At 43.0% G+C, this 7,677-nt stretch overlaps 1 non-coding gene across 1 annotated transcript; it reads right to left on the reverse strand.

Moving 5' to 3' along the window:
• Window positions 1-795: 795 nt before the first annotated feature.
• On the reverse strand, window positions 796-870 carry Trnaa-ugc. The gene has a single exon. It is a non-coding gene; the product is annotated as a tRNA-Ala (tRNA).
• Between the last annotated feature and the right edge of the window lie 6,807 nt (window positions 871-7,677).

A 7,677-nucleotide genomic window follows, 5' to 3' on the forward strand; every position in this document is an offset into this window, starting at 1 on the left:
ATAAAATTTGGTTTTTCCATACTGCTAATTTTTTATTTCAAAACGCCCGTTACTTTCTGGACAGTCCTTGCAGATTGGAATATTCGTTTTACAGTACTGAAATTATCTGGGACAATTGGAATTGTAACAGGCAGTACCTTAGATGGAAGAGAGTGTCTTGTAGCCTATCCTCCATGCTATTCCATAGTAACCTGTAGATGAAGTTAAAGAGAAATTTCGAAAAGAAATTTTAGTTCAGGGAGAAGAAATAAGAACTTTAATTTTTACCGATCACACTTTAACGCTTTCAGTCAGTCAAGAACTTGAGGGACCAGTGGAACAGAATCAGTAGTGTATTGACAATAACTCGTCTAATGGAGGGTGCCTAGGAAACCTGCTTTCTCGGATCACTAGACAACAATCCAAGCAAATCGTGTTAATATAGTTTACTACAAAAGGAAATGATTACAATACTTAACTTTGAGAAAAACAGTGGGTGACAGACAAAAAAGAAGTCTGTTCAGTATATACAACTCCTAATATAGGTGAAACAATACATTTCCTAAGTCACTGCTGTCGAACTCGTAGACTGTCTACACTTCAACTGGGCTGCAGCCAGTCGGCGCGGCGCTTATGTTCTCTTCCCCTAGATGACGCTACTGTCCCGTTGTCGTCCTAGAGAGTGTTCTTATATGGATACGGTGTCTCTTCTTTCGGATATGACCTGCAGCCGTCTAGAACGAAATTAGAATTAAGTTAATACCTTCAGCTGCTAACGGGCGTTGATATATATCAACGGGGACAGGTGAAGATGTGTGTCCCGACCGGTACTCGAACCCGGGATCTCCTGCTTGCATGGCAGGCGCTCTATCCAGCTGAGCCACCGAGGGCACAGAGGATAGTGCGACTGCAGGGATTATCTCGCGCACGCCTCCCGCGAGACCCACTTTCTCAACTTGTATGTCCACACACTACATTCGTTGTGTCCCACCCCAACACACTCATTACTCCTGGAAGACATTCTTACCAAGTCCTGTAAGAGTTCGGGCAATATGTGTGTATCTGCACAGAAGAAGGAGGTCATGGCTGGTATTGCCAGAACAGACACCATATCCATATAAGTATATATAGGGTTCGGTCAGCGTACTATGGGCTGACGTCGTCTCACAGCCCTGTCTGCTCTAATGTTCTTGCCCGTCGTGCCGGCGCTTGACTTTACGCCGGAGCGATAACATCAAGAAGTGAACCAATAGTAATGGCGGAAGACCGAATTAAGTCAAAGGGATACCGAGGGAATTACATCACGAAACGAGGCGCTGCAATTTGTAGGCGAATTTTGCTATTGCTGGCGCTGGTAGAAGTAATGAGAGAACTGAATCGTGGAAGGTATACAGTACTGACAAGAAGAGAGGAGACTTTCTTAAATGTGGCGCTATGGAGAATGGTAGATTTACCTAATGAGAAGATACAGAATTGAATCGCCGAGAAAAGAAATGAATGGTACAACATCATTCAAAAAGCGAAAGTTCACAGTAGGCGCCCTGAGGCATTGAGGATTGTCTAAATTGTTAATCAAGGATAGATAAAAATACTACAGGGAGATCAAGGCTTGATCAAAGTAAGCAGGCTTGATAAAAGTAAGTATGTTGAGTGTTTACCATAATGTGAAATACACAGCCTGGGAAAAAAGTGAAATATCAAAGAGGGAGGAGGAAACGAAATGGAACCTCACGGGTTGGTTAGGAGGGATTTCTCTTTGTTTTTTATGGGTGGTCTGATGCGGTGTGCGGCTCTTCAAGAATTCCTCTTCTGCGAAAGCCTTTTTGTCTCAGAGTAGCAACTGCAACCTACCTCCTCAATTATTTGTCTACAGTTGTTACCCTCTGCAGCTCCCTCTAGTAACATGGAAGTTTTTCCCTGATGTCTTAACAGATGTCGTACCGTACTGTCCCGTCTTCTTGTCAGCTTTTTTCCATATATTCCTTTCCTCGCCGATTCTGCGGATAATCTCCTTATTCCTTACCTTATCAATCCACCTAACTTTCAACATTCTTTAATAGTACCATACTCAAATGTTTCGATTATCTTCTATTCCGGTTTTCATACAGTCCACGTCTCACTAACAAACGCTATGCTCCAAATGTACACTCTCATAAACTTCTTCCTCAAATTGATACTAGTAGCCTTCTCTTGGCCAAGAATGCCCTTCTTTCCAGTGCTAGTCTGCTTTTATGCCCTCCTTGTTCCGTCCGTTGCTGCCTCAGTACCAGAATTCCTTAACTTCATCTACTTCGTGACCACCAGTCCTGATGATAAGTTACTCGCTTTTCTCATTTTTGCTACTTATTACTTTTGTCTTTCTCCGATTTACTGTCGGTCTATATTCTGTACTATTTTGACTGTCAATCCCATTCAACAGGTTCTATAATTCTTCACTTTCACTGAGGATAGCAATGTCATCAGTGAATCTTATCGTTGATATATCCTTTCACCTTGAATTTTGATTCCACTCTTGAACTTTTCTTTCATTTCTGTCATTGCCTCTTCGACGTATGCATTGAACAGTAGGGGAGAAAACTACATTTCTGTGTCACACCCTTTTTAATCCGATCATTTCATTCTTGGTTTGCTATTTCTATTAATCCCTCTAGGTTCTTGTACATACTGTATATCACCCGTCTTTCCCTACAGCTTACTTCAATTTTTCTCAGAATTTCGAACACTTTGCACCATTTCGCTTTGTCGAATGCTTTTTCCAGATCGACGAATCCTGTGAATATGTCTTTCTTTCTCTTCAGTCTTGTTTCCATTATCAACCGCAACGACAGAACTGCTTCTCTGGTGCGTTTACCTTTCCTAAAGCCAAACTGATCGTCACCTAACACATTTTCAATTTCCTTTACCTTCACCTGTATGTTATTCTTAGCAGCAACCTGGAAACATAAGCTGTTAAGTTGATTGTGCGACAGTTCTCGTACTTGTCGGCTGTTGCTATCTTCGGAGCCGGCCGCTGTGGCCGAGCGGTTCTAGGCGCTTCAGTCCGGAACCGCACTGCTGCTACGATCGCAGGTTCGAATCCTGCCTGGAGCAAGGATGTGTCAGATGTCCTTAGGTTAGTTAGGTTTAAGTGGTCCTAAGTCTAGGATGACTGATGACCTCAGATGTTAAGGCCCACAATGTTTAGAGCCATTTGAACCGCTTTTTATCTTCGGAATTGTGTGGATCATGTTTTTCCGAAAGTCTGGTGTTATATCACCAGTCTAATACATTCTATATATCAACGCGATTAATTGTTTTACTGTCACTTCCCCTAGTGATTTTAAAAATTGCGATGGAATATTATCCATCTCTTCTGAATTATTTTAAGTCTTTCAAAGCTCTTCTAAGTACTGATTCTAATACTGAATCCATTGTCTCTTCCCTATCGACTTCTGTTTCTTCTCCTATCACGTCATCAGACTAATTTTCTCCCTGATACAGGCCTTCAACGTACTCCTTACAACTATCCGCTCTCTCCTCTGCATTTAACAGTAGAATTCTCATTTCACTCTTAATTTCACCATCCTTGCTTTCATTTAACGGAAGGTTGTTTCGACTTTTCTGTATGCTGAGTCAGTCCTTCCAACAATCACTTCTGTTTCGATTTCTTCACATTTTTCATTTTTTTGATTTCACCTTAGCTTCCACGCATTTCCTGTTTATTTCGTTCCTAAGCAACTTGTATTTCTGTATTGCTGAATTTCCCTGAACGTTTTTGTGGTTCCTTCTATCTCCGATCAGCTGAAGTATGTCTTCTATTATCCATGATTTCTCTGCAATCACCTTCCTTGTACCTACGGTTTTCTTCCCATCTTCTGTGATTGCCCTTTTCAGAGATGTCTGTTCCTTTTCCACTAAACTGCCTACCGACCTGTTCATTATCGCTGTATCTACAGCCTCAGTGAATTTTAGCACTTCCATATCCTGCTTCTTTGTGCAATGATTCTTGCTGACTAGTCTCTTAAAGTTCAAACTACTTTTCATCATTATTAAATTCTCTTAAACTTCAAACTACTTTTCATCATTATTAAATTGTGATCTGAGTCTACATCTTCTCCTGGGTACATCTCATACTCCAGTATCTTTATCTCGGAATCTCTGCCTGGCCATGATGTAATGTAACTGAAATTTTGCCATATCCCCTGGTCTTTTCCAAGTATACCTCCTCCTCTTGTAATTCTTGAACAAATTATTCGCTCTTACTAAATGACATTTATTGCATTACTCAATTACTCTTTCTCTTCTCTCGTTCCTACTACCAAGCAGATATTCTGCAGTAACTTTTTCTTCTACTCCTTCCACTACAACTGTCCTCCAATCCTTCATGACTATTAGGTTTCCATCTCCCCTTACATACTGAATTACCTGTGCAGTATCCTCATACATTTTCTCCATCTCTTCAGACTCTGTTTGCGACGTCGGCATGTACACCTGAAGTATTGCTGTCGATACTGATGAGAACAATCATATCACTAAACTGTTCACAGTAACCCACTCTCTGCCCTACCTTCCTATTCATTACAGATCTTACTTTCGTTATACCATTTTCTGTATCTGTTGGTATTAGCCTATGCTCGTCTGAGAGAAATCCTTGTCTTCTTTCCATTTCACTTCATTTACCCCCAATATTTGTAGATCGAGCCTTAGCATATTCGTTTTTAGATTTTCTAGTTTTCCTCCCATGTTCAGACTTCTGAAATTCCAAGCTTCCACTCGTAGAACGATACCCTTTCGTTGGTTATTCAATCTTTTCCTCACGGTCAGCTTCCTCTTGGCAGTTCCCTCCAGGAGATCTGAATGGGAGACTAGAAACTTTTGCCAATGGAGAGATGATTGTGACACTTTTCCAATTATAGGCCAAATGTCCTTTGGACACATAGTATTTGTCTTTAATGCAGGCGTTTCCACTGCCTTCTGTATCCTCATACCGTTGATCACAGCTGATTCTTCCGCCTTTTAGGGCAGTTTCCCCACCCCAAGATCAAGAGAGTTCCCTGAAACTCTGTTCCGCACCTCCGCCCTCTTTGATAAGGCCGTTGGCAGAACGAGAGTTGGTCACCTTTGCTGATTATTTTTATTCAGAATTGGAGCAGTGGCGTGGTTCGAACCCAGGACCGAGGACGTTTTGATTACTGGTGAAAACGCTACCTCCAGACAGCGAGTATGTGACCTTATTTCAGTGGTTACAAAATAGTGATATATTTACAAAGAACTCGGCAGTATGAGCCCACTTCTCAGTATGATGCTGCACCTCTTCGGCCTGGATGCATGCATTGATTCGGTTGGGAAGGGTCTCATAAAAGCGTTGAATCCTCAACTAATGCAAGCTAACACACAGCTGTGGTTGCTGGTCATTTGTATTCTGGGTACTGGCACTGGGACATAGTTTTATGTCAGTCTGTCCCACGCATGTTCTATCGGGAACAGATTTGGGAGTCTTGTTGGCCACAGTAGTACCTCAACATCACGTATACCAGTTTAAGGGAGACTCGTCATGTGCGGGCAAGCACTGTCCTGTTGGAAAATGGCACCACGATACTGTCTCATGAGAGGTAACATGAGGACGCTGGAAGTCCGTGATGCACCGTTGTGCTGTGAGGGTTCCCTCAGTCACCACCAGCCGTGACCTGAAGTCACTTTCAGTGGCTTCTCGCACCATGATACCAAGAGTAACACCGCTGCATATCTCGAAATCACTGGAAGACTGTGACGTCTGCCCATGTCGCCTCCATACTCGCTGACGACGTTCATGCGGGATAGTGTAAAACCACATAACATATTGCGGCGCCATTCATCTGTATTGCATGCTTCCTGGTCACGGTACCATTCCAAATGCACACATTTGTGTTAACAGTAGTCTATGTGTGGGAAAGTAATTTACTATCCCAGCTGTTGCTAGTCTCCACCCAACGGTGCGGGACGACACACAGAATTTTGGAGGGAGTCCATTACTTATTATCTGACGTTAGGTGCAGCAGATATGAAGGGGTTACAATATGGTTGGTGCAGAACACGGTGAGCCTCCCTAGTGGTGACCAAACAAGTTGGACCTCAAACATTGAGTATGCCTGTCCTCATGTTCCCATGTAGTCCAACATCGGGCGGCCGCGCGGAGTGGCTGCGTGGTTTGAGGCGCCATGTCACGGGTTGTGCGACCCCTCCCCCCGGAGGTTCAAGTCCTCCCTCAGGCATGTGTGTGTGTGTGTGTTGTTCTTAGCATAAGTTAGTTTAAGTGTGTAAGTCTAGGGAGCGATGACCTCAGCAGTTTGGTCCCTTAGGAATTCACACACATTTGAACACATTTGGACATCGGGCCACTGTCATTTTTAATGCCCCACAAAACTGTGTGTTCCACTATACGACCAGCTCTGTCAGATGCTGACAACGCTGTCTCAAACGAGTACGTGGCGTCACGGTGTCCTTCACAGTAATCAATCAACATATAGCGCGTTTCACGTCACTTACATGCCCCACCTGGCCTCGTAACAACACTAAACACCAAAAGCGGTAATACACTCTGGTGGCCGTTCTAGTCGTCAGAGAGATTGCAATTTACATTACTGTCAATGTTATGCACGTTTACGAAGTTATGTCGACATCTGGCCATATCTTCTTGCTTCTTTACTTTTTTTTATCAGACAGTATGTATGTATCGGAAATCTCACGAGAGCGGCATAGTGTCCGTTATAAAGCAATATTAGGGGGAATAATTGAATTACGTTGGTTTATAGAGTCCGGTTCTCGACTTTTTCCGGAAGAAATAATTGACTCTTCAGGAAAGCAAATGGGGCCTCGCTCGTTCGCACCTTCGTTTACGTTTCTGCCAAAGACAACGTGGTGTCATCGACTACAACTTCACGTAAGCAATGCGTTAACTCTAGTCTTGTTCTCGCGCTAAACAGATGGAGTCGTTACAAAAATACACGAAACTTCCGTCTCTAGACGTAACGAGAAGCCATGAAACAAAACCACCGTCACTGCCTGTGACTGATTGGGAGTTGTCTTAGATGCCGCTGTTCTTCTAATGTCAGTGTACGTATGTATTTTTTGTCATTGGTCTCATGACTGGTTTGATGCTCCTCTACATGTTTCCAAGTTTTGTGTCACACTTAGTCGGCCGCTGTGGGCGAGCGGTTCTAGGCATTTTAGTCCGGAACCGCGCTGCTGCTACGGTCACAGATTCGAATCCTGCCTCGGGCATGGATGTGTGTGATGTCCTTAGGTGAGTTAGGTTTAAGTAGTTCTAAGTCTAGGGGACTGATGACCTCAGATGTTAAGTCTCATAGAGCTTAGAGGGTCATTTGAACCATTTGTACCACACTTTCCATCTGTACGAAGATATTAAACCCAATATTCACTTGCCTTTGTGTCTCATAACCAAGTCTTTGTCTCCCTCTACAAAGTTTCCCCTCTATCCTGCTGTTTCCAGCGTCACTTAGCTAATCCTGGATAGCGCAGCACAAACTCCACTAACGATATTTCTTCCCCACCTTTATTTTATCACTTCTTCATTTCATACTTTATTTAGCTACTTATTTTTTAAATTTCTTCGATAGTAACACTTTTCAATACCCTTCCAGTTGTTTCTTCTTCGGATTTCACTTTCGCATAATGCTGTCATCTACACGCACATTTTCAGTAATCTCCTCCAGATTTCCG

The sequence above is a fragment of the Schistocerca americana genome, chromosome 7 (assembly GCF_021461395.2).
Source record: "Schistocerca americana isolate TAMUIC-IGC-003095 chromosome 7, iqSchAmer2.1, whole genome shotgun sequence".
Classification (NCBI taxonomy): Eukaryota; Metazoa; Arthropoda; class Insecta; order Orthoptera; family Acrididae; genus Schistocerca; species Schistocerca americana.